At 45.9% G+C, this 27485-nt stretch overlaps 1 long non-coding RNA gene across 4 annotated transcripts in view; it reads right to left on the reverse strand.

Moving 5' to 3' along the window:
* Nucleotides 1–26477, reverse strand: part of LOC137216174 (uncharacterized) — an 80009-nt gene extending 53532 nt beyond the window's left edge. For 3 of the 4 annotated variants that reach the window (XR_010939622.1, XR_010939623.1, XR_010939625.1), the window contains exons 1-3: nucleotides 26392–26477; nucleotides 25479–25628; nucleotides 23908–24002 (exon numbers count right to left, since the gene is read on the reverse strand). This is a non-coding gene — a long non-coding RNA (uncharacterized lncRNA). Of the gene's footprint in view, nucleotides 1–17703; nucleotides 19680–23907; nucleotides 24003–25478; nucleotides 25629–26391 lie in introns of those variants that run through there. The other variant, XR_010939624.1, reaches the window with a different exon arrangement.
* Nucleotides 26478–27485: the final 1008 nt, after the last annotated feature.

The raw sequence follows: 27485 nt of genomic DNA on the forward strand, positions 1-27485 counted from the left end.
ACTTAAATGTGCCTTTCTGAGGTCGGACCATGCTAACCCAGACCAGATACTAAGTCATGTTCCTTCTCTACGTTCCCAGAGCCGTGTGCAGCCTTCCTCTTGAAACTGGTCACACACATTACTTCCTTAGCATGTTCTTTCTCTAGCAGAGTATCCGTGCGGCGAGGGCGGGGACTCTGTCTCCCCTTCCACTGCAGAAACTTACAGGCCTGGCAGAGTGCTGGCCCCAACAGGAGTGCCCAGGAAGACGGTTCATGGTTGCCAGGCTCAGGCTCAGGGCAGGAGGGGCTCCCAGAGGAAGATGCAGAGAACCACGGGGCCCCGGGGTAGAGGAGGGTTGTCTACGGGAGGTGACACAAGGCTGGACCTTAGACGGTGGCACATCGACAGGTGAGAAGGGTAGAGATCTGGACAATGGCGAAGAGGGTGCAAACTGACGAACTAAACTGACGAAGATGATGGTAACAGTGATGGTGCCCTTTATCACCCGGACACTTTGCGCCAAGAGTTTCATTAATTGTCACACCGACCTGAGGGGAGGCGTTGCTGGGCCCCATGAGTAGAGGTGGGCACTGGGGCCTAAGAGGTCGGGCCACCTGCCAGAGTCAGGGTCCTCCGCTTTGCACTTGGGCTTGTCTGTGCAAACGCCCTGGTTCTACCCACTCGGCGGGGAGGCAGCTCCTGCCAGAGGGAGAAAAGGGCAGGGAAGAAGACAGAGCAGGTGGCAGCTTTGATTCTCATAAGCCTTGAACACCTCACTAGGGGGCTGGGCTTCAACCTAGAATGCTAGAGAGGCTGGAGGATTTTCCAGCAGACGCTTGGCCAGAAGACTGCGGAGCAGCGCGCAGGTGTGGAGGGAGGGGCTGAGGTGGAGGGTCCACGGCGGGGCAGAGGCGCAGGGCGGGGCTGGGCCAGTAGGTCTGGGAATGAAAATAAGACACGTGCGGAGCTCAGGGAGAATGAGCGAGAATCTGATTAGAGAGCCAGGGAGAAGAAAAGGAGGAAATGGCTCCCATATCCCCCCTGGCTGCCCAGGAGGCTGGGAACAGAGCCCAGCCGGGAGCTGGGAGGAGAGGCCCTGCAGCGAAGGTGGAACTAGGGCGCCCTCTTCTGGACAGTAAAAGCCGGCTGTGCACCGTGCTGTCAGCCCCGGCCCAGCACCACCTAGAGGTCTTTCCAGAACCGGCAGATGCTGAGTCATCACTAACTTCCAAACACTTGGTAACTAAGAAGCTGGTAACCAGGTAGTAATTCAGACCAGTCTGTGCAGAGACGAGAGGTGGTCCAAGCCAGCTGCTGCATCTTCTAGTGCATGCTACCTCACACTCAGAAGCTGTTCAGTGATACCAAAGAATCACACTCGACAGAAAGCAGAAGAGAACATAATCTGTGGAAGAAAAATAAAGGCAGGTCTCCCGGGGGATGTTAAAATACGTGCAGAGTTGATAGAGGACTGAAATCGTGATCATTAGCGGCTAAGGCGACACTGGAATACTTAAGGCTATCAACTGTTGAAATGCGGAAGGTGTGAACAACTTAAGAACATTGCGCTTAAGAATTTGCAATTTGGCAAAGAGAACAGGAGGAGAAGGAGACTGGGCTGCACGGGTGGGAGGCGACTCAGTGGGAGGCCTCTGGGGCTTCCTTGCTAGACACGCCTCAGCACCCAGCTCCCTCATTTCCACATCCATCCTGTGACAGACACGTGTCCTGGGCCACTGACAATGCCAGTGAAATGGCTGCTCTGGCCTGAGAGTCATGAGAAGAAAACTGTCAGCGACCTTCCAGCACCTACTGCTCGGACCCCATTTCCCTCCAGTCTCATCTCTTACTCTGCTCCCCTGTGTCCGCAGCTCTGGCCTTACTGCCTCCTTGCTATTCCTCAGACATTTCAGGACTCAGGGATTCCGCACCTGCTGTTCCCTCTACTGGGTCCCTGAAGTGAAAGCAATGTTCCCCTCACTTCTTTCCAGCTTTGTCTCGGATATCGGGTTCTCAAAGTGGTCTTCCCGATCAACCCATTTAAAATTCCACACACATACACACTCCCTATTCCCCCTCCATGCTTCTTTTTCTCCCCAAAGCCCTCACCATCTTTAAATATTACATTTTACTTGTATATGTTATCTGCTCCCCACTCCCCAAGATGCAGGGCTCCAAGAGGACAGGGCTTTTGTCCTGTGGTTTTGTTTTTTGTCCGCTGCTCTATCTCCCACACCAAGAACAGTGCTGGCCACAAGGCAATCACTCGGTAACTATTTGATGCGTTCCAGTGAATCAGGTCTTGGCTCGGCAATGCCCAGCGTTCACCCCCATGGAGACTACGCGACTGACCTTGGGCCAACTGGGCTGGGGCGGGGGGTACACCTGGCGGGGGGTTCTCTGCAGCCTTTAATTACCTACATCTGACTGCTCCTGCTTTCTCCTTTCCCAGGCTGGGGGAGGTCTGTGCGGAAGCGAGAAAAAAAAACACACTTTGCCTTTCACCTACGCAGGAGTTTAGAGTTGGAAAACCGAGAATTGGGTGCCTCGATTTTCGGATTGTGAAGGGATGCCCCTTCTCAACAGCTGAGGGTGATCACCCCCGGCTGGCTGCCTGGGAGATGGTGTTCAGGACACAAGTGGAAAACTACAGTGAGCACGGCGAGCTTGGACCAGGGGGAGATAAGAGAGCAGATGGCTTCCTTTCTCTGAGGTGTTAAGCCTCCCCTCCCAGGTTCTATCTCTCGCTGCTGGTAAGACCGGCGGGCTTAACCAAATGGCCTGACCCATCCTGAGCCTCAATTTTCTCACCTGTACAATTTCTTCACCTGTAAACTCAGGTTAATGGTAACAGTCCTGGGCAAACTGAATAAGATACAACCTGTGTTTGCGTTTCAAAGCATCAGGAAAGGGAAGAGCTGTCAAGGGAGGCTGCGAGCACAGGGTCAAATGTAACATCCTCTCCAAATGGGTGCCCCAAACATCTTGTTTTAAAGGACAAACAGGACAAGAATAACTGGTGAGTAATGATGCTGAGACATCTGTCCTGTTCTTTCTAGTTGTAAAAAGAAAAACATTAGAGTTTTGTATTGAATAGGAAAAAAAGAAACGAAATTGAAAGAAATAGAGGAAGCAAGCATTTGTAGCATCCACAGATCAAACTCCAAACTTCTAGGTTTTACAAGGGCATTTTCCCAGTAACATATCCAACTAGAAATTGCCCGATGGTGTCAGGGCCAGGTCAGGGCCAGGCTTAGGCAAACCTGGGCAGCGTCCCCACTGGTTTTCACTGTCCCCCCACCCCCAGCACTCTGTGCCCACTCTGGTTCCTCCGTGCCCCCAGCAGGCATTGGTGGTCCCATGCTATTCCCAGGAGCCCAGGGACTCCAAGTGTCCTACAGGCCATACATCCCTGGGAAACGTCTCAAGCCCAGAGCAGTCAATTTCCAGAACTCGGCTCTCTCCTCTCCAACCAGCGACGTCATTCGCTCGCGCCCAGCTTTCTAATCCACATTCATTCAACGGCTAGACGAAACTCCCAAAGCTCCCCTCTCCGGGGAACTCAGGCCTCCTCCTCTACTGCTTCATCCACTGCAGCTCCACGCGGCCGTCAGAGTCGCCCAAAATGCACACCTGCTTTAAAAACCTTTCCCAGGTTCTCCTTTGCTTACAGAAGTGGTTCTCAGCCTGGCTGCAGATGAAAAATGCACATGCCAGTGAACAGAGTCCACTCCAAACCCACGAATTCAGACCCTCTGTTTCTAACTCAACTCGGATGTGCAGTCGCAGTTGGGAACCTGGCTCCTGAAGTCCCAGCTCCTCTTCCGGCCACGAGCCGTCCTAAGCCAGGGCCTCTCTCCCGCCTCCTAGTTCACCGTCATCTGCACGAACAGCCCGGGGATGCTCCCCAAATACACCTGACCACTTCATGCCCAGGCGGTTTTGCACATCCCTCTGTGGGTCTAGGACCTCGTGACTCAAAGTGCGGTCCCCAGACCAGCAGCATCCACCTCACCCGGGAACCCAGAGCCGCAGCATAAGGAATCTGCATTTTAGCAACATCCCCAGCTGATCTGTAGGAACATTCAAGTCTGAGAGACACTCTGGATCCTTTCCCAGCTCGCATCTCTGCAGAATTCACATCATGCTTCCATCTCTCACTCGAGTAACTCTTCTGCGAAGTCTCTCCACCCTCATCCTCTTCCCTCCCAGCCCTCTCCCCCAAGGAACTAACCCTCCCCACTTCACGATACCACGTCTGTAGCACCCAAGCACCCAAACCAACGTACTTCCCTGTGCCTGTGTTAAGTGATGTTAGGACCAAACAAAATTACCTAGCTGTTCGCTTCGGGAAATACATGCTCCTAGAAGGACACAATGAACCAGCTAGACAGCTGACTTACCAAGACTCATAGCCTGTGCGTCAAGAGTGGCCCCAGGTCCTCACTTCACGGTGCCCGCCGATCCAGAGAAAGCTAGGAAGGCGGAACTCGGCCCAATCCTGACCCCACCGTGCAAGACGCACCTGAAACTCACCCAGCCCAGGGCCTGGAACCACACAAATACCCTGCCCTCATCTCTGCTTTCGAGACACTACCAAGACGATCAAGGTTACGTTCTCCCTCATCGTGATGGATCTAATAGACTTAGCTCTGCTGAAGCAACAGGTTTGTCCAGTGGCCTTTCAGATAGCTGACAGGCAACGCACCAACCACAGAGCACGGCAGCTGTTTATCTGTATGGTGGATATGACCCCATTCCCGCGGCACTGCCCCTTCCTGGGTTCTCTCTCTCTCTCTCTCTCTCTCTCTCTCTCTCTCTCTCACACACACACACACACCCCCCACAGACTCACACACAGAACATCAAAACAACACAACCAGATGACTGAAAAGCTGAGCTGGCAACAAGAAGAGAGAGGAAAGCAGAGTGAAAGGAAGGATGGGCCAAGGGGCAGCTGAGAAGAGAGACGGGGCCAAGGAGGGGAAGTTTCCCATCAGGCAGCTCCTGGGCTGAGCTTAGCAGGACTCCTGCTCACCCCTCCTCCCCCGAGGAGCTCAGGACGACTGAATTGAATACGGCAGAGGAGACAGTTTCAAATCCAGACAGCCCAGTGGAATTTTAGGATGGAATATACAACTTGAACCTGAAACTAAAGACTCTTCTGTATATGCTAAGAGATTTATTATCTGTATGGAGTTGTGAGTTACATGTACTGAGTACTGAATACATGTATAATATGTACTTGATCACTCAACTGCATGTGTGTGTATACAGATATATAGAAATATACATATATATACATTTACTGTATATATATATATATACACATTTACTATATATATCTACACACATACACACACAGTTACTCTATGTATATATATACAGTAAATGTGGTACACATATATCAGCTTGGGTACCTCTGTGTAAGAATGCTTCTATTCCTTCAATGTTATGTGACCTCTCTCTCTCTCTTTCCCTCTCTGTCTGTAGTTCTTTGAGAGCTATCAAGACAGAGAAAACATAGGTTAAAATTAAATAATAGAGACAAAAGAATCTTTTGAGCTTATGTTGAAAGGATAGGAGCAAGAATAATTACAAAGTCATGACCTTAGTAGGAAAAAACGTACTTGGATTTATCCAGAACTTTCTAATCCAAATATGAAAATATTATCAGGTAATTTTTCAGCACTGATGAATTAATTATCTATTGCTACATAACAAATTACCCCCAAATTCAGTAACTGAAGACAACAAACATTTATTTTTTCACTCAGCTGAGTGACATAGCTGAGTGGTTCTGAGCTAGTGGTTCTGGGTCTCTTACAAGGTTGTGGTCAAGATACCGGCAGGGTCTGCAGTCATCCAAAGGCTTGACTGGGGCTGGGAAGCCACTTCCCATGAGTTTCACTCGAAGGGCTGTTGGTAGAACATCTCAGTGTCACGTGGACCTCTACAAGAGCCCTCACAGTTTTACCCAGAGTAGGCCATCCAAGAGGAAGAGCAAGCAGGAAGAGCCCGTGACTTTATGAGCTGGTCTCTGAAGCCTCACACTGTCACCTCCTTTTGAGTCAGTCACATACACACTACTGTATATAAAATAGACAACTAATAAGGACCTATGGTAGAGCACATGGAACTCCACTCAGTACTCTGTAACGGCCTATATGGGAAAAGAATCTAAAAGAGTGGATATGTGTATACATATAAATGATTCACTCTGCTGTGCCCCTGAAACTAACACAACATTTTAAATCAACTAAACTCCAATTACAAAAAGAGAAGTGAGTCAGTAAGTCCAGCCCACACTGAAGTACATGGTAATGAGGCGCCTCCTTTTGAAAGGAATGTTAAATAATTTGTGGACATTATTTATTTATTTGTTTATTTATTTATTTTTGGCTGTGTTGGGTCTTCATTGCTGAGCGTGGGCTTTCTCTAGTTACGGCGAGTGGAGCCTACTCTTCTTTGCAGTGTGCGGGCTTCTCACTGCGGTGGCTTCTCTTGTTGCGGAGCACGGGCTCTAGCTAGGCGTGCGGGCTTCAGTAGCTGTGACTCGTGGCCCCAGAGCGCAGGCTCAGTAGTTGTGGTGCACGGACTTAGTTGCTTTGTGTACATAGTTTAAACCATCACATTCCTCCCACGTGCAAAATACTCTCATCCCTCCCAACACCTCCCAAAAGTCTCAACCCTGTATAACATCAGCTTAAAGTCCAGGATGTCACCATTTATTTATTAAAATATATACTTTACTACTTAACTCAACAATTGTTTACTTTTTTTAAGATTTTTTTTTGATGTGGACCATTTTTAAAGTCTTTATTGAATTTGTTACAATATTGCTTCTGTTTTCTGTTTTGATTTTTTGGCCCTGAGGCATGTGGGATCTTAGCTCCCCAACCAGGAATCGAACCTGCACCCCCTGCACTGGAAGGCGAAGTCCCAGCCACTGGACCGCCAGGGAAGTCCCCAGGATGTCATCATTTAAACCAGGTCTCAGGACAGGTGAGTCTCCTTAGGTGAAGTCTTTAAGTACGGATCTTCAAGTAGAGTTCAGACTTTAGTTATGAACTAAAGATATTATCTGAAGCATCTATTAGTTATCTGTCACTCTGAGACAAGGTACCCCAAAGCTTATTGGTTTAAAGCAACATTTATCATCTCCGTTTCTGTGGCTCAGGAATTCAGAGATAGTTTTGCTGGTAGGTCTGACTCAGTGTCTCTCAGGAGGCTTCAGTCAAGGTATCAGCTGGGGCTGTGTCATCTGGAGGCTTGATGAGGCTGGAGGACTTGCTTCTCAGATCAGTCATTGACATGGCTGTTGGCCGGAGGCCTCAGTTTCTCACCATGTGGACCTTTCCACAGACCACTTAAATGTCCTCATGACATGAGAGTTAGCTTTCCCCAGAGTAAGTGATCCAAGAGCAAGCAAGCAAGATGGAAGCCAGGATGTCTTTTATGACCTAGTGTCTGAGTTGACAAATCATCACTTCTGCTGGGTTCTTTTGGTCACACAGAACAACCCTGATATGATATGGAAGTGGACTACACAAGCGGACTACACTTATGAATCCAGGAGGCAAGGCTCATTAGGGGCCATCCTGGAGACAGGCCAGCATGCAGGCTAATGAATTAATGTTAGAAGCTGGACCCAGGAGCAATGTTAGAGGCCATAGAGTCTTGTAATGTTTCTGCCACTCTTCATATGATCTTCATACAGCAACAAAACTTATGGGTACCATGAAAATTGGGGTCTTATATAATAACTGTTTCTACCAGATGAATGATTATTGAACGGTGATGACTGACCAAGAGGAGTTGTGTGAAAACAGCCCACAGACACAGGTGTTGCAGACACATGTTTATCTGCAAAGAGGGTACTTTAAAGTCACGTGAACCTGGCAATTGTGGTCTTGGAAAAAAATCACTGGCTTTCTCTCTTCCTTGGTTTGTCTTCTCAGCTCCAAAAAGAGCAAACAATAGCTTCTTCGATGACATTTTATAGGAATTCAAAATTACATGTGTAAGGCAAACAGCAATTATTAAATTAAATTAAAAAATAACTATTGTAAAGATTACTTCATATTTCATGATATTGTATGGTAACCATGTGAGTTGATCGATGTCTTTCAGTTTTTGGAAAGAAATCTATAAATTCATAAAACATAAATCTCTCCCATTTTATATCTCATATAACCACATTTCAGAAAACTAATAAAGAAAAAAATCATCCATTACCCTGCAACTCTAACACAACCTCATCACCATATTTCCTTCCAGCCTCCTTTTCTATGCACTTTTCCCGTAATTGAAGTCAAGAGTGTACATAGGGGGCTTCCCTGGTAGCACAGTGGTTAAGAATCCACCTGCCAATGCAGGGGCCATGGGTTCGAGCCCCGGTCCTGGAAGATCCCACATGCTGTGGAGCAACTAAGCTCATGAGCCACAACTACTGAAGCCCGCGTGCCAACAGCCCGCACTCCGCAACAAGAGAAGCCACCTCAATGAGAAGACTGCGCACCACGACGCAGAGCAGCCCCCACTTGCCGCATCTAGAGAAAAGGCCCGCACGTAGCAACGAAGACCCAACACAGCCAAAAATAAATTAATTAAATAAATTTTAAAAAATTGTACTTAAAAGTCTGCTTTTTGTTTCTTTCACTTTATGTCAATACAGAAACTTCATATAGAGTTTGACAAAGAAGCTCTTCAAAATGTGTCACACTCGGGGCAGTGAGCTGAGGGTGGGAGTGGGAGGTGAAAGCTGGGGGAAGGAGGGAGGCATCACGGGTCAGTAAATGCTCAAGAAGGCTGTGTCATGATCAGCTGAGGTTCTGAGAAGCAGAAGTCTTGGAGGTTATAAGAGGCCAACGAGGGGAAACAGTAGGAGGTGCTGAGAGATTCTGGAAGTTGTGGTCTAGAGGTGAAATTAGTTACCTAACCAATCTTTGGTCCAATTTCTCTTCTATAAATCACAGATGCTACGTGCACCTACCTTTATAGGGTTGCTGGTGGGGGGTTAGTCAAATTAATATATGTAAAGGGCCCAGGATATAGGAAAGATGTTATTACTACAATGATAAGATTCCATGAATCAGGATCTAGGGTTTCCCAAAAACTGTTTAGCGGCCTAAGAATCCTTAACAGACCTCTTGGGCATACAATTTAGGCCCTAAAATAAGCTAACTCATGACTAATTTCTATTGTTTAATATAGGACGGTCCGTCTGGACATCAGGTCAGTGTAGGACTGATCATTACTCAAAACCATTGATAACAAATGCCAATGACGACAGGAAGCAGGAGGGCAACCCAAGGACAGGATGCTGGGAGGAGCATGAAACCTGGAGGGTGGAAGCCCACCTCCAGGGGGCAGCAGCTACTGGCCTCATTGCACTGTGGGAGTGTAGACTAGGTTGCCAGGTGACAGCAAGAGAACATTTTCATCATTCATCAGAATTAATGTGCTATCCCACAAAGCAAGGTGGTGCTACAAGGATGTTTTTGGAAAGTTACACACACAAACCAACAGTGGTTAGGTAACAGGGTTCCCAGCACAGGGAGAAGAGCTACACTTTCTGTCTTATCCCCAACTGTTGGGGGTTATTTGATTTGTATATTAAAATACAGTTAATTTATAAATTTTTTAAAAAGCACACAGACATACAAAATGTTTCAAGCAGTCCTACACTTAGAGCCAAGAAACCCATTAACTTTATTCAGCCCAGCAGTTCTCATACAGTTTGACCTGGAAGCTTTGCGTGCCTCATAAAATGTCACCCTAGAAAGCACACTTTGGGAAAGGCTGCTCAGCTTTCAAAAAGAAGACCCAAGCAAACCAATCAACAAAAACACATAGGATGTTGTCACGGTGCCATATGCCCGGAGCCCCCCAGAGCTGTTCCTCCAGTGGTGCTGGCAGACCTCTGCCACCTGCCATCCTTGTATCATCAGCTGGGACACAGCAGTTACTCCTGAGGGCCTCTATCTCTTCTCACTGCTCAGCTCACAGCGAACAGGTCTGAGCATCACATTAGCACTTAAAAATGTGAGTTTCCCCCTGAATCCTTGGAAAAGTTTTTTTTCGTTTGTTTGTTTTTTTACTATTTCTCTAACAATCACCTTACTACAGAGGCTTTATGAGTATGTGAAAGATAGAGAACTAGCTCCTCCAATGAGGCTTGAATACACTTGGTACTGTTGGAACCCTGCCAATGGTGTTATGATGAATTATAATGACAACAGCATATTTCTCACTTGCTTCTCTTTTATCTTCTTTATCAGCCTGTGAACATGGAGAGCAGGCTGTGGTAGCCTTAGATTCCTTGTCTGTAAAATGAGCATAATAATATTCATCTCACAGAGTTCTGTCAGCAAGAATTTTTTAAAGACCAAATAAAAAGGCAAATGTGTGTAAAACAACACCGGAGATGTAGCAGTACCCGATCACTGACAACTACTGATATTCTTTCTATACTTCCTCTTGGAGGATGGAAGGAACCATGGATCTGACGTGTGTACAATCACTAGAGTAAGTCACAGAATTGTAGTGCTTGCAGTTGGTTGAAATTTTTTAAAAGGTTGGAAGGATTTTAGAAATGATCTTTTACAGATGATAAAGAGAGAAACTGAGGCTGAGACAAATCAAGCAACTTGACCATGTTTTTCACATGCGTGTAAATTACCACCCCCCCAACACTTGGATCTCACACTAAGAACACAAAACCTCACTGAAAAGTTCAAAACAACATTCAGGACTCATCTGAGGTGAAGACGCCCATAAATCTTCACTTCACATGGTCCCAGGGATTCTGTAATTTACAGAAATTTGAATGGTTAATAACACACTAGAACTTTCTGTATATCAATACTAAGTGACCTGCTGCAGTTCCCAGTATGTTACTTAGGTCCCTGTTTGCCTGTATTTCACAGTGCACAGGTTCTCTTAGGCAGGCATTGCAGGAATTAGGCAGCAAAAGATCAGCCCATGCCATCACTAGATGGCGCTGCACCCACTCGCGGCGGATCTGGGGAAGCCGGCAGAGGGAGGGACAGCCCAAGCTTGAGGAGAAAACAAGAGAAGTTTAACGTCCGGGTTCTATTTTAAATGTTCATACTGGGCCAGGACAGCAGATGAGTTAAGTTTGCCATTATCCTGCATACTTCAATCTAATTAAATTTAATAAAAATAGAGCACAGCTGGAGAAGTGGCTGCCAGCCCAGCCTCTCTGGGCTCTATTGTGGGCAGAGGGAGGATCCTGACAGAAACCAATCTCCAAACTCTAGATCCGCCCCCAACTGAACAGGAAGTGAACGCACTCTGGACCTTCTTTCTAAGAAAACGGTGACCATCTGTAATGTTATTTTAGAGGCAATGGGAACTGAATGATAAGAGCTAGTGAAAGAGAACCATTTTGAAAGAAGTTAAATACAAGAGCACTTAATGTTGGGATAATAAAGGGACATGGAAGAGGACAAACAGCACATAGAAAATAAAATCATAAAGAAGAAAAATGAATGTTTCAGAGCAGCAAAGTGTGGTGACTTGGAAAGTGAGGCTTTTATAAGAACTCCGAGTTGCAACATTTCAGAGCTGGAAGGAACCTTATAAGGAAGCAGAATTGGGCCGGAGAACTAAATAATTTGCCCCGAACTACGTAGATAATTCGTAGCAGACAACCACTGGACCCACATTTGTGCTAACCCAGAACTCCTTCCACAGAAACACGTGGCCCTCTGCACATCTAACTGAAAACCTTTCACAAAATCCAAGGAAAACCACGTAGAAACACCCTCCCTTCTGTCTCCACGGGCGGTGTGCACACACATCCACCATTCCAACAATACAGGAAATTGATGGAAGCCATCCGAAACTTCAACGGCGGGCACAGCTGCCACAGATAACATATCACACGAAAGGCTGGAAATCCGTGCCGTGCACATTCACACAGGAAGCCCAACTCAAGCTGTTCTGACCCTATTTAGTAATCAGTTACATGCTCACAAAAGAATGCCAGAGCAAAAACAGAAGGGAAAGAAAAACCACACACACACACACACACACACACACCTTTTTCTTAGGAAGAAGAATCAGTCCAAGCAATTTAAAGAGAGGCCCAGCTGGTTTATAGTTTTGCAGGAAATCTGGTAACTATTCTGTGATGCCATTGTCTCCGCCAGCCCAGGGTGATGGCACAGCAAGGCAGGCACTGGGGTCATTCAAATACATCAAAACTGTATTTACCTCAATCACACTTACATTTCAAGTGAAAGTATTTTGGACACTTACATTTACATTTCAAGTAAATCACACTTACATTTCAAGTGAAAGTATTTTGGACCTAAACATTTCTGATAATTTTCAGATGGACTGGGGTTTGACAGGAAGTGTTGGGCAGACCTGTGGTTCTGCCACCCACTTCAGGGCTGTGTGATCTTGGGCAAGGTACCTAACTACTCTGAGCCTTTCTTCTACCAAAATGGGACTGAATACCTATGACCTCACAGGCTAGGTCTGAGGAAGAAGTGAGAGCCGACTTCCTACAGCACAAAGGAGCATCCATAGATATTCACCTCCTTCCTTCAGTACCTTTTTCTAATTCACTTCATTGGTGTGGACGTGGCCTCAATTAAAGAGAAACGTGAGAAGAAAACGGTTCACTCTTTGGAGCCACTGCTGAGTTCTTTTAACCCTAATCTAGGCCAGGGGTCCTCCAAACATTTTGGCCTCAGAATCCCTAAACTTTTTTTTTTTTTTAACACTTACACTCACAAAAGGGGATTCTGAGGAGCTTTTTTAAAAATGTAGGTTATCAGTATTTACCATATTAGACATTAATACTGAGAAATTTTTAAAATATTTATTTATCAAAAAAATAATAATGCATTACATGCTAACAAAAATTATGACAGTTTTCCCAAACAAAAAGTTTAGTGAGAAGGGTGATGTCATTTGCAAATCTCTTTAATGTCTGGCTTATAGAAAACAGCTGGATTCTCATATCTGCTCTGCTTCTACATTCAGTCTGTTGTAATGTCGTGTTCTAGTTGAGGTTTATGAAGAAAAATCAGCCCCCGTGTGTGAGAGGAGTTTAATAGGTTTTTTTTTAAAAAAAGATAATTGTACATATCCTTTGATACTGCAACTAAATTGCTCATTTCTTTAAAGTTAATTTTCAGTGTGGAATCTGCAACCTTGTCAATGAACTTTTAAAACTCTTATATGAAATCCATTCATCTATTTTGCTCTTTGTACAGTTCATTTTCTCATGCATGATTCTGTAACATTTGGAAAATTATGACTCACTGAACTATATCGATCATTCCAAATGTTGACCTATTTTATCATACAACATCAAAAAAATCCCACTATTCATATATCACCACCAATCTCAACAGAAAAGTCTCTATAAGGAAGCTCTCAAGCTTCCTGTGACGGACACAAGTTTTCCATAATTCTAATTTTCTCTTGAAAGTTAAAATTTTATTGCTGGCAACTGATAGTGTCATTGTTTCACTTGACAAGCTCACTTTACTCATTTTTGGCAGAATATGTGTGAAATGCCCAAGTCTAAATAACTATAGTTTGTCTTTCCTTCTCTAAAGTAAAAATGATGTTCCATGACAAAAAAAAAAGAGCCAATTTAGCTCACGATTCCATTGCCAAGTGTTCTTCCTCAAGGAAATCAACATATTTCACTATTCAGCAGAAATGTTCTATGTGTATTTCCCATTTCACACAGAATATGAAATAGACACGAGGTCGAGATTTCATAAAATGAATAGCTTTCACTGATTTATTGAGGACATTCTTCAATGAAACTGGAATCTGTTTTGCTGTGAGTGTGTGGTGACAGTTTGGTGCCTCTGCTTTGGTTCATGCCCTACCCTCTTTTGCTTCTGTGCCATCAGTGGAAATGTCACCACAGTGGAAAAGTCAACATCTTAATAAGGTTATGAAAATAGTTTTGACGTTACAGACTCTCTGAAAGGCTCTCAGAAACCCCTGCTCCCGGGGCTCCGCAGACCACACCTTGAGAACCTCTGCGCTAGCCTCCTTCCCACACCTTGATGTTCCTCCTTCCTCGACTCTCCAGTGCTCCCACCTTCAGTGAGCTCTGGCTGCTCTGAGCTCCCCCCTGGCAGCACTCAGTGGGATGTCCTATTTCCCCAAGTTCTCTGGTTTACAACTGACGATATCCTCTCTCTTCTTCAACAACAGCAACAAAAACGACTGCATACTATTAACGTGCCAAACACTGTTCTCAGAACTGAAAACACAGTCATCAAGAAGACAAGCGAAGTCCTTGCCCTCATTATCTTTATATTTTCGAGGGAGAAGAAGAGACAATAAACTTTCAAATAAATTACATACAAGATAGTTTCCAAGTCCTGCGATAACCACGGACTGATGCTGACGGAGAGAGACAGGTGAGGCCGAATGAGATGGCCCCAGAATGAGAGGTGTCACGTTTGTGCACCCAGTGTGACTAATGGCAATTAATGGGTACAAACGGGGATGGGTGACGTTTCCAGTAAACTAGCTGGCGTAGAGCTGGAATACCTCATGGGAAGCTGGGAAGAGGAGGAGGGGAGAAGGCATGGTTCTTCGTGTTTCAGAGGAGGGCTACCGTGGCCCTTGCTGGGGCAGGGGGGATGGCAGCAACCAGTCCTCCAGGGGGAACGCAAGGCACTGGGGGGAAATGAGCTAAAAAGAGTGGCTGGGACTTGGACAAGAAGCCACTCTGCCCTCCGAGGGCCGATGTGGGGCTGCTGAAGTATTGTACTAGGTGCCACCTGGTCTGCCTGGAGGCTGGTGGGAGGGGACAAGGAGGGAACGGAATTACCTGTAATAGCTACGACCTTCCAATACCCTGGTTGCCACACCCAACTTACACTGACATCCAGAAGCTGGCTGTCACTTCTGCTCCCAAGTATTACAGAGCCACTTCTAGGATACACTAACGTTTCCATCCAAACAGTACACACCTAAATTAGAATAAACAAATAAAACTAAAAAACAAAGAAATCACACCTAACTCGAAAGAATGACTTGGAGTTTCCACTAAGAGAAGCACTTCGCCGTGGAGGCAATCATGCCACGCCCTTGAGAAGGTCTCTCTAGAATTAATTCTTGCCTGGCTTTCCTCTTGCCTTTACCCCAGCAAGACCATGCCGTGGTTCAGGCTGAAGGAACGTGTCCTCTGCGGGGGGGTGGGGGTGGGGGTGCAGCTCTCCGGAAGTTTCCGGTGTTTTCTCTCATTGAAGCTTTTCTGCTTAGTCCTGGGAGTGGTCTCTCCTCTGGGGCTCAGCTTTTCACGCCTCCTTCCCCTGCTATCCCTCTCCTTTGACTTCATGTTCCTCCCTCCAAGACCCACAATTTTGTTTCACAAGTTTCGCACTTTTCCCATGAATTATTGTAACCGCAACAAAGGTATATTTTTCTCTTTCCCTGGTCACGTCTCTTTAGCCACTTCCTGTTTTTCAGAAGGGACACACTGGAGAGGTCGCGGGTCTCTCCGCAGGATACCACACTTTAGGCAGATGGTGTATAAGCGACTGGCAACGTGAAAAGCCTCCCTGCTCTAGAAATGCTCATCCAAGGGCATCCATGCAAACCCGTCTACCCATTAAATCACCAACGATTCCCTCTCCTAATGAAATCATAAAATTCTGGAGGGTGGGGACCTTTATATCGCTATAGCCCCAGGCCTTGAGGATTGCTGAGGCTTTTACGAGAAGGATGTCAGAAAACACGCTCCACTCTACTACTCAGCCTTCTTCATGCTGTTCCCAGAGGCAGCTGGTGTGGGTGGCAGTGATAAGGGCAGTGGGAGGGCGGGTCTTTCTCTAATCTCTGTTCCAAGAACTACAGTACTTCTGCTGTAACCTTCCCTGATCACGTCGCTTATCATATGCTCCCCTTTTGCGTTGCCTCTAAAATGTTTAAAGCCAAATTTCTACGCCACATTTAGCAGCCCTCCAGGACCTTATCACCAGCATCTTAAGAATCAGATACATGCAAGGCAAAGGACCACAGCTTCATCATTTCTGCCCCATCTTCCTTTCTGAACTCTGACCTGTGTCTTGGCTACAGTTTGTCTTCCGAAAATAGACCCTTGTATAAACGTTAACAAGCTGGTCCTGCATCTCCATCGCAGGGACATTTTTCACTTTTCAAAATCCCATGAATCACAGTGAGCTTTCACTTGGGGCCCTGGGGAACAGGGCAGGGAAACAGCACATTTCAATAACGTTAAGGCAAGTCAGCGTCACAAGGGAGCCAGTAGGTTCCCACAGCTGCCTAACCTAGTCCGATACCACCAGCTCGCACTCTAAGTAACACGTCATCAGCGTTGGCTGCCTACTGCCTAGGATGGGGGTAGGTGGAAGCCATGAGGGGGTGGGCGGTGGCCAAGGGTCAGGGAAGCCAGCAGGAAATCACAGAGAAAAGAAGCAAAGCTAGAGATGAGCTGTCCACTTTTCCTTTGTCCATTCTTCTGAGAACTCCTTTATAGTAAATTCACACCCTGCAAAGTGCATCCTAGCTGGTCCCTTTATCCCTCTTCATCCCAGATTTTTAGCTTTATATCATCTTTAATCCATACCTCCAGCTTTTCGGTTTCTGCAAACAGCTGATTCACCGCTTAGCTTCTTGAAATGGAGCCTGCTTTCTGTCTCATTGAGTCTGCTCAACCCCTTGCTGTGAGCGTCTCCTTACAGCCTTTGAGAACCCTAAGAAACCACTGGCTCCATCGCCCCTGCCTGGACCAGTAACCAGTGGTAGGCCTGGGAGAGACTGCACTCAAAGATCTGATCAAAACCATGCTTCTGCTTAAAATCAGTATTAAAAACTAAAAACAGAGTTACCATATGATCCAGCAATCCCACTCCTGGGCATATATCCGGAAAAGACAAAAACTCTAATTAGAAAAGATACATGCACCCCAATGTTCACAGCAGCACTATTCACAATAGCCAAGACATGGAAGCAATCTAAGTGTCCACTGAGAGATGAATGGATATAGAAGATGTGGTACATACATACAATGGAATACTACTCAGCCATAAAAGAACGAAATAGTGCCATTTGCAGCAACATGGATGCAACTAGAGATGATCATACTAACTGAAGTAAGTCAGACAGAGAAAGACAAATATTATATAACATGTGTGGAATCTAAAAAAAATTATACAAATGAACTTATTTACGAAACAGAAGCAGACTCACAGATTTCGAAAACAAACTTATGGTTACCAAAGGGGAAAGTGGGGGGAGGGATAAATTAGGAGTTTGGGATTAACATATACACACTACTATATATAAAATAAACAACAAGGATTTACTGTATAGCACAGGGAAGTATATTCAATATCTTGTAATAACCTATAATGGAAAAGAATCCGAAAAAGAATATATATATATATATATAAAACTGAACCACTTTGCTGTGCACCTGAAACTAATACAACATTGTAAATCAACTATACATAAATAAAAATTTTTTTAATCAACATTAAGTAAATAAAATGAAAGTTGTATTTTTTGCCCAAATCTTAACTCTCCAAATATCTTCCTTCAACTTTTTCACTTAATTTTTTCAGTATAATTAAGCTCATGGAGACGTGAAATAAAAGAAGCTGAAATCCTAACCCTGGTAGAATTTCTATTGTGTAATATCTGCTCATTTATTTTTAGATGAAAATTTATCCTGTTTTGTAACCTTCCACCCAAGGCCTCCACGGAAGGTAGTAAGCATCGATAATGTTCAGTTTTAAGAAGCTGAGATTCCACAGTTGTTATTTTTCTTCAGCTCCGCACAGCCGAAGAACGAAGCCTGCACACAGCCTCCCTGCGGACACTCTGGCTGCATTTACACCGTTTCCTAAAGCAAGCGCACTCTGGCAGTCTCTGTTAAGGAAGAGGAAACTTTCCTCAGCTTCACTCCCAGAGTACAGAGCTTGAGTGTGTGGGAGGAATCAAGTGGACTTGACAAACACGTGACACTCACACCAGGGGGACAACAGATGGACGGCTTCAGCCTTACCTGCCTAGGTTTGGTGAGGATATTTCCTATAGAAGAGGACCAGTGTGGCCCAATGGAAAGAACAGCACATTCACAGGTACTTTGACGGATTTAATTTTGGTTTTGGTTCATCACTCCAAAAATTGAATGTGTGAGGAAAAGCACTCATTCCCCCACAATGTTATGAATTACATGGCTATGAGCAGAACAACTGTTCTGGTTTATATCCTAGTAGGTGGCCACCAAGGCAGAGCCAAGGAACCCAAAAGCCAGGTATTAATCCCCTGTCCATTCCTCACCATGCCCGTTCCATACTGTACTAGTCGGGGTTCTCCAGAGAAACAGGATCAGTAAGATGTATCAAGAGATTTATTTTGAATTATCTTCTCACACAACTGTGGGAGCTGGCAAGTTCAAAACCTGTAGGGCAGGCCAGGAAGCTGGAATTTCCAGTAGGAACTGATGCTGTGATCCAGAGTCAGAATTCCTTCCTCATCAGGGAAACTCAGTCTTTCCTCTTAAGGCCTTCAACTTATTAGATGAGGCCCAACTCACATTGTGGAGGATAATCTGCTTTACTTCAAATCTACTAATTTAAACGTTATCACATCAAAAAAATATTCTTATAGCAACATCTAGACGAATGTTTAACCAAACAATTGGGCACCACAGTCTAGCCAAACTGACACATAAAATTAAGCATCACACCCAGTAAGTGCTCAACAAATTGATTTGATTGGATAGGAAACCCCAGACAAAACATGTTCCCGAGCCACTATTTCTTCAGCTGAACAACGTAAGGTTTAGACCTCATTCCTCCAATCCTGGTAGTCCAAGAGCAAACATTTAAGTCTTGAGAATATGGAAAATCTATGGCCTCTGGTCTCCTTGGATGAGTTGATGACTTTTAAACAGATGATAACACCATCACCACATGGTTACCCCCAGTGTCCACAACAACAGAACAAATACTATATAAAGTTCTGCAAGGCAAAGAGCCACCTTCCTGCTGTTCTGGTTTTCTCTGGCCTAATCACACAGAGGGGCAGGCCTCAAGTTGCTTATGGTGTCCAAATCACCAGATCTCCATGGGACAAGGGCTCCACCTCTAAGAGTGAACAGGCTGCTCAGGAATTTAGAACCTAGGAGTAAAGGAAACGCCTCTTAAATTGAAGGGAGTTCCCAGAGAAGCTTCCAGAAAGGCTCTAGTTCCATCCTTTACCCCTGGTTCTTTGTTGTTTTTTTAACCAGTCCAGGAAGGAAATAACATCCAGTGTCTTTGGCAGATTATCAGAAGAGGGCCACCGAGGAGGAAGGAAAGTCAAAACACAGTCATACCTTTTTCCTCATCTTGGTGCCCCGATCTGCTATTGAATTCTTTTCACCAGTTTGTTGTATTAGTTTGCTTGGTAGTTCACAACAAACTCCCACAAACTGGGTGGTTTCAACAACAGAAATGTATTGTCTCAGAGTTTTAGAGGCTAGAAGTCTGAAGCCAAGGTGTGAGCAGGGTTGGTTCCTTCTGAGGGCTGTGAGGGAAGGATCTGTTCCAGGTCTCTCTCCTTGGCTTGTAGACGGCCGTCTTCATGTCCACATGGTCTTCCCTTTATGGGTGTCTGTCTCCAAATTTCCTTTTTGTAAGGACACCAATCATATTACCTCTGTAAAGGTCCTATACAGGTCACATCCAAATAGTCACATTCTGAGGTACTGAGGCTAGGACTTCAACATATGAACTTGTGGGGACACAATTCAACCCATAACACTTGTTCTCTGCCTATGGCTGTTAGTTTCCCTTCACTGTAGATGCAATAAAACAGTATCATAGGAAACTGGTATTTCTGTAGTACTTTATGTTTTTCAAGGGAGATAATAATCTCCTGGATGGAAGGAACCTCATCTATTTACCTTGAATACCCTAGAGCAGGAGTCCCCAACCCCTGGGCCACAGACTGGTACCAGTCGGCGGCCTGTTAGGAACCGGGCCGCACAGCAGGACGTGAGTGGCGGGCGAGTGAGTGAAGCTGCATCTGCTGCCGCCCATCGCTCCCCATCTCTCGCATTACTGCCTGACCATCCCCCCACTTCTGTGGAAAAACTGTCTTCCACGAAACCGCTCCCTGGTGCCAAAAAGGTTGGGGACTGCTGCCCTTGTCCGTGACACTCAATAAGTGTTTGTGGAATGGACCAGTCATCCTCTCATTTTATACTTTCCCCATCTCTCTAAATATTTTCTTGAGCCCCTAATCAGAGGTAGCATCCAATGCTATGCTTTGCTTGGTTCAACCCAAGGTTCAAGCAGATGAAACCAATACAAAGGAGACCCTAAACACCACGGCAAGTCCTGCTCTGAATCCCTACATCAAACACAATGGGCATTTCTTTTAGGTGATGTTCCACAAGGAGAAAAAAGGCAAATATTTTAGTTCAGTTCTGGTAACACACAGATCTATTTCTGTTTCCTGTCCGACTCCATGCATATGAGGACTTTCTACACCAGGAAGGCAATTTGGTTCAGAAATGTTTTCTTTCATTTAGGGTTCTGTTTGTTTGTTTTGTTTTCTGAACTTTCAGATCACTGATTGTGCCAAATAATTAAATCATAAATCTGGCATTTTATGCATGTAGATTACATCTTTTCAAAGTTGTTTTTGTATGTGGAGTTTATCTGAAGCAAATGTACAGGCAAGGAGAAACCCCTGGATTTACTGCCAATAGAACTGGGCTCTTATGAAACCCCAGATGTCATGTAATTTATTTCTACAGTGTAGAATAGATGGATAAAGCCAATGGTTTGTTTTCCATGAGGCTTTGAGGGGTACTATACCTTAAAGGGGTTAACACAGACACAGGTCTGGAATTTCAAAGATTAATTCTGCCATGTTGGATCAAGCCCAGGAAAAACCAGCCTCCGAGTTAGGTGATGTTAAGAGCTATGTTCATTACCCTTTATAGCTCAGAGTCATCCTTCTCTACCAAAGGGACATAACTCTCAAGTAAAATAGATGATCACTTCCTTAGTGATACTGCTTCCTAAGGAGCAAACAAACTGGTACCCTGAGAGAGAATAAAGGGATGTGGGTCCTTACTGTTGGGTAGAGAAAGGTTCTTTTTTAAAAGAAGATAACATTTAAGCTGAGATCTAAAGAGCAAGAAGCCAGCTGTGTGAAGCTCAATTTACAGACTTAGTGATGGATAAGATGAAGGCAAGTAGGGGTGAGGGAGAGGGAGAAATCATGTAGGACTCCCAGGCGTCTGTCTTGTGCACCTGGCTTGGCGGTGCTAATGTTCCCAGAGATCGCAGAAAGTGGGGAGCAGAGGACTGAAGGAAAGTCAAAGGTTACGCTTTGGGTATGTCATGTTTGTGATGACTGTGAGAATTCCAAGGGGAGATGTCAAGTAGATACGGATGCAGCAGGATCCTGGCTGGAAACCAGGATAATTCGAGGAGAGTTTAATAGAAGGACTATTTACAAAGGTGTGAGCGGAGTTTAGGACAAGCAAAGAGAGACTGTGCGGTACATCTCGAAGCTAGTAACCACGCATAGGCTTGAAAGAGCAAGTGAAAGGGGCAGTAACTGGTAGAGAGAGAGAGACAGAGAGAGACAGTGCTGGTTAGATGGAGAGGGCGTTCTGGTAGGTGCCGTGGCCCTCAATAGAGAGATGCAGTCTGAGGTGAACCACAAAGAAGGAGCTAGGTACTAAATTCATTGACCTCACTCTCCTCCTGCCTTTCAGCCTTCTGCTGGAAACTTCTATTGGCCAAACCCAGGTGAAGTGAGAGAGTCTGTTGATGTGGCCCACAAAGGTCAAAGTGCCAAGGGCACAGAGGAGGGTCAACAAGAGTAGAGAGTGGATCTAGAAGGACAGACAAAATATACAACACAAGGCAGTTGGATATACTGAGCTCTATTAATGGCAAAGTAAAGTGGTGCAACCTCTATGGAAACAGCATGACAGTTCCTCAAAAAAGTAAAAACAGAATTATGACCCAGGGTCTTGAAGAGATCTTTGTACATCTATGCTCACAGCAGCATTATTCATGATTGCCAAACAGTAGAGGCAACCCGAGTATCCACCAGCAGACAAATGGATGAACAAAATGCGATATATACATATAATGAAATATTATTTAGCCTTGAATAGGAATGAAATTCTGACACATGCTATAACATGGGTGAACCCTGAGAACATTATGCTCAGTGAAATAAGCCGTCACAAAAATACAAATACTATATGATTCCACTTATATGAGGTACCTGGAGTAGTCAAATTCATAAAGACAGAAAGTAGAAAGGTTGTTGCCAGGGGCTGAGAGGAGGAAGAAAGAGGGGGATGGAGAAATGTTGCTAAATAGTATAGCGTTTTAGTTTTGCAAGATGAAAAACGTTCTGGAGATTGGTGTCACGACAATGTGAACGCACTCAACCCTACTGCACTGTGCACTTACAAAGGGTTAAGATGGGGACTTCCCTGGTGGCGCAGTGGTTAACAATCCTCCTGCCGATGCAGGGGATACAGGTTCGAGCCCTGGTCTGGGAGGATCCCACATGCCACGGAGCAACTAAGCTCATGCGCCACAACTACTGAGCCTGCACTCTATACACTGAGAGCTACAACTACTGAGCCCACATGCCACAACTACTGAAGCCCGTGCGCTATAGGGCCCGTGCTCCACAACAAGAGAAGCCGAGCACCACAACGAAAAGTAGCCCCTGCTCGCTGCTACTAGAGAAAGCCTGCGCACAGCAACAAGACCCAACGCAGCCAAAAATAAATAAATAAATTTACTAAAAAAAAGGGTTAAGATGATAAATTTTATGTTACATGTATTTTACCGCAAATTAAAAATTAAAACATTTTATAATTTTGTTTTACTTCATTTAAAAATATCAACTGAACATCTTTTCATATCAATTGAACATTTTTTCGTACTACCTTAGCAGTTACATAATAGTTGATTTTATTACTGCATATCTTATTTAATCAAATCACTGTTTTTTGAAATTTAGGTTTTCTACAAAACCAAACATCATAAACAAACTGCAACGGACAGCGCTTAGCTACCTCTTTGACACACATGCAATTATTTCCCTAGAATAAATTCCTAGAATGGAATTGCTGGGTCAAAGGAGAATATGGCTGTGTCAGGGGTGAGACTGGGGTGGGAAATGCAATATGAAAGCTGAAATATGAAAACCAATCAACAGAGACCTGAAGTGGGGTGCGATATAAATTAAGTGCTATATAAATATTTCTGATTGGAAAAGGAAATGTGATTTACTCATTCATTTATTCCTTATACAAAATGTACTCAGACTGCCATGCACCACTGTTCTAGACACTGTGATATCACGTTGTCCTATTAAACACTCTCTTCTCTCTCAAGGAACTTAAAGACTAGGGAAGAGAGAAACAAGTAAATCACCAATTTCAGTGCAGCTTGGTACATGAGGGAAGGGAGAGATGCCCAAGGGCTAACGCAAGGAGAAGAGGAAGTTCACCAATCAGGGGAGGCTTCTCCATGGAACTAGCTGTGTGTCAGTGAGCAGGGTTTTGAGGGACAAGTCAGAGTTATTCAGACTTCGAAAGTGGATAACCACATGGCATAGCCCCCCTCCAAGATGGCGCCCAATGACCCTCACCTCCTGGTTATTTGTGCCCTCATGTAGCCCCCTCCCACAATGGATCAGGGCTGTTCTGAGCGCCCAATAGAGAACGATGGAGATGACAGTGTGTGAACTCTGAGGCTAGATTATAAAAAGCACTGCAGTTTCCCTCTTGCTCTACTGGATTGCATGCTCTGGAGGAAGTCAGTGCCCAAGCCATTCAAGCAGCCCTGTGAAGAGGCCCATCTGAAAAGGAACTGAGGCCTCCCACCAACAGGCAGCGCAACTTACCAGTCAGGTGACTAAGCCATCTCAGCAGGGAATCCTCCAGCAGCAGTGGTGACTGCAGCCCTGGCCAACATTTAACTGTGGTCTCACGAGGGAACCTAAGCCAGAACCGAGAGTTATATAAGTGATTACTGGTTTTGTAAGCTGTGAAAAAGTTCTGGGGGATTTGCTTCTTGGCAATAGTTAATTTAATATACTACGTATCAAGCAGAGCTTAAGATGTCTAAAAGTGGGAGATATTTGGAGTGACCCGAGAGAAGGTTACATGTGGGGAAAGCGCAGGAGCTGGAGCTGGAGAGGAAAGCAGGGCTAGATTATTCCTGGCCGTGGTACACTCTGCCGTCCTCCCCTTCCTCCTTGCCAGCGGAACCAACCTTGTTGACGTGTTAGGTGGCCATGTGGATGAGGTCACACTGCGAGGATGCGTGTTAACAAGGTCAGTGGGCTGAGGGTAAGGCCTTGGCTGGAGGAAAGCCCTCCAAGGGTGAGCAGAGGCAGAAAATTACAGCTGCCCAAGAGTGACCAATGAAGTAGGAAAGAAAAGGAGAAAGTAGAGTTCCAAAAGTTAGACTTTCAAAAAAGGGGGAAGGTTAATGGTGTCAAAGGAAACAAAGAAATCTAACAAAGGGACTTCCCTGGCGGTCCAGTGGTTAAGACTCCCTGCTTCCACTACAAGGGATGCGGGGATGAGGGTTCGATCTCCGGTTGGGAACTAAGATCCCTCCTGCCACGTGCACAGAGCAGCCAAAAAAAATTTTAAAGAAAGAAAATAACAAGGCCCGAGAATTGGGCACTGGAAGGGTCACCATGGCAGCCCCTGTGTCCTTTGTTGGGACTGTGGGAGCTTCAAAACACTGGGTCCAACCCTCTGACTCTGGTAAAACCCCTCACCTCTCTATCTCACCCCTTTGTCTCCTCCCATTTTCTCTTTTCTTCGCTTCCCATTGGCCATCTGGCCTCTTCCCTGCTCCCACCTTAAATGTCTTTGCTTTTTGCCTCTCAGTGCTTGGAAGAGTTTCCCCACAAAGGTCCACACTGCTCTCTCCTTCGCCACCTTCAGGCTGACGCCCCTGTCGTCTTCCACGTGCCTGAGTTGGAACCTCCCATCCCCACTGACACACATTCTCTATTCCGTCCTCCCCCCTCTTGCGCCCCCTACTGATCACTCTACAGGCCACACCTTTTACTTGATGGTGCTCATTGCATCTCTCCTTCTCTAGGGTGTCAGCTCCAGGAGTTTGAACTGTATTCCCAGAACCCAGCACTCAAGTGTTCTTTAAATATCAGTTAAATGCTGCAAAAACAAGGCACAGTTCCTGTTTTCAGGACTCGTGACCTCCAACCAAAGTGTGACAGCTGCTACCTTTAAGGCAGGCACAAAGCACTAGGAGGGCTCCGAGGAAAGAATGACAGAGGAAGTAACTTCTGAGCAGAGAATACAGGAGCAGGGGAGGTGGAGAGTGAAAGGGACATCATATTCCGATGTGTCTGGACCATGGGGTGGGAGTGGAGGCGGGGCGTGATTGAGACCAGACTGTAAAAGGTTTGGAGACAAGCACACTAAAGAGCCTTACCTTTATCCTACAGGCCAGAGATTTTCAAACTGTCCCCTGCGGAGCCAGGCCACTCGATGCATTCCAGCCTCCACTGCTTTACATATCGGGCTCCTGATTAGTCCCTCTTTTGAAGGCTTCAATTCCACCACCAGACTTTGAAAACCATCTCTGTTGGTAGTGGAAACTGTTGGTAGGTTAAAACGTGGTTTTAACCACCACGTGCAAGTAGTATCAATCACTCCCTTTGATTGAGGGCAGGCAAGGTCTGGGGGGGGGGGTAGGGGGGCGTGAGAACGTGCAGGTTTTCGGGCTCAGCTTTGACAGCAGTGGGGCGTAGGAACCGAGCTTGGGCTTTGAGTAGAGCTCGCACTTTATCAAGGCTCAGCAAAGGACAGCGGTGGAGCAGACCTGCCTTCCACGCACATAACACACAAGTCCCGCTGCCTCGGGGTGCACCTGCGGTTAGCCCCTGTTGCACTCCCCGCTTCCCAAGAGATGAAGCAACTCGCTAAAGACACACCCTCACTTGCTGGCGAAAGTGGGGTTAGCTCTCCCAGCTCTGCCGTTTTTAATGCATTGTTTCAAGTCCTAAGCCACCAGATAAAAATAGTGCAACGGCTGGAGTGAGTGAGGCAAGGGCAAAGAACGAGGGGGGGAGGGGCGGGAGCGAGGCGGGTAAGCAAGGGAGTGCGGGGGGACTGGGCCGGTTCCATTAGGACCAAACTCGCTTCCTTATCTGCAAAACCGGAGAAACTCGTGCTCTCTGAGCCACCTGCTCATTCGGTGACACTTCTTTGCTTTCAAAAAGTGTATCAGATACACGAATGTGCCAGATTCCCATTTTTCTGTCAATTTCTAGGAAGATACACCTAAGGGAAGGAAAGGAGGAGTTTTCCCTTCCTGTATCACACCCATAACTCAAAGTGCTGACCTTCAAGAGTCCGCGCGGTCCGAGGGTGGCGCGGAGCGGACTGACTGCCTAGTGGCTACGTGACTGCGCGCTCGCCGCGCCCCTCGACGCCCGGGACGCGTGCCGCGGGCTGGCTCCGCCCCGGCGACCCGGGCGAGAAGGGGCGGATCCCCTCGCCCTCCCCCTCCTCCCCCGCCCCCCCTCCCCGCCTCCTGCGCAACTCCTGGCGTCCAAGTCGGGGGAGCGTGCCATGCAGACGCACTTCCAGACGCACGCACCTCCCCCTCCTTCCTGGATCCAAGACGCCCAAGGTCGGCAGCCCTGAGTCTTGGCTTCCTGGTTCATAGACTCACGACTTGGTGAGGCTCCCTGAGGGCCCTTTCAGGGAAGGTCTGAGGCTGTGGTTTCATGAATGATGAAGGTCTGAGGCTGTGGTTTCATGAATGATGCTTTTCCACTCTGCAAACATTAATGAGACCATATCTGTGAAGTGCCGTGAGTTCCTTGGGATAAAAATGCTGATTAATTTGTCATTCATTGCTTATAAAATCCACTAAAAATGGCATTTTAAAATCAACATTTACTTAGATATAACAACCTTCCTGTACAGCTTGCCAAATACTTTAAACATCAGGCTGGGCTCTGAATCATTACTTCATTTTTACGGATGAGGTGAAACATTGTTTCTTATAATCGTAATCATCATGGTATCATTATTACTGAAAGTGGTCCATTCTGAGTGAAAAACATAAATTGCTAAATACATGGATCTCTGAGAAACTCTCCTGGAGCCACTTTCAAAGAACGCTCCCCATCTGACCTTAAACAAAAGGAAAGGGCAAAGCGATGTTATCTTTTAAGTCAGGAAAATAAACAGAGTTTTCTATTTTCTTCCCTCTTTTGTAAGCACTGACATTTGAGAGGTTTCTCACCAGCACGTGAGCCTAAACAAGGCTGGGGCCATCTGGGGGGGCACCCTACTGTATAAGTTGTGAGGCAATGGAAAGGGGGGCTGCGGTTTTTCGGGAAATATCTTCCTGATCTTTTATTGGTTGCGTGGCGTCGTCTCCCTGACCCCTGAAAGTGAGGCAGGGTAGAAAGGAATGAGATTTGTC

The sequence above is a fragment of the Pseudorca crassidens genome, chromosome 21 (genome assembly GCF_039906515.1).
Source record: "Pseudorca crassidens isolate mPseCra1 chromosome 21, mPseCra1.hap1, whole genome shotgun sequence".
NCBI lineage: Eukaryota > Metazoa > Chordata > Mammalia > Artiodactyla > Delphinidae > Pseudorca > Pseudorca crassidens.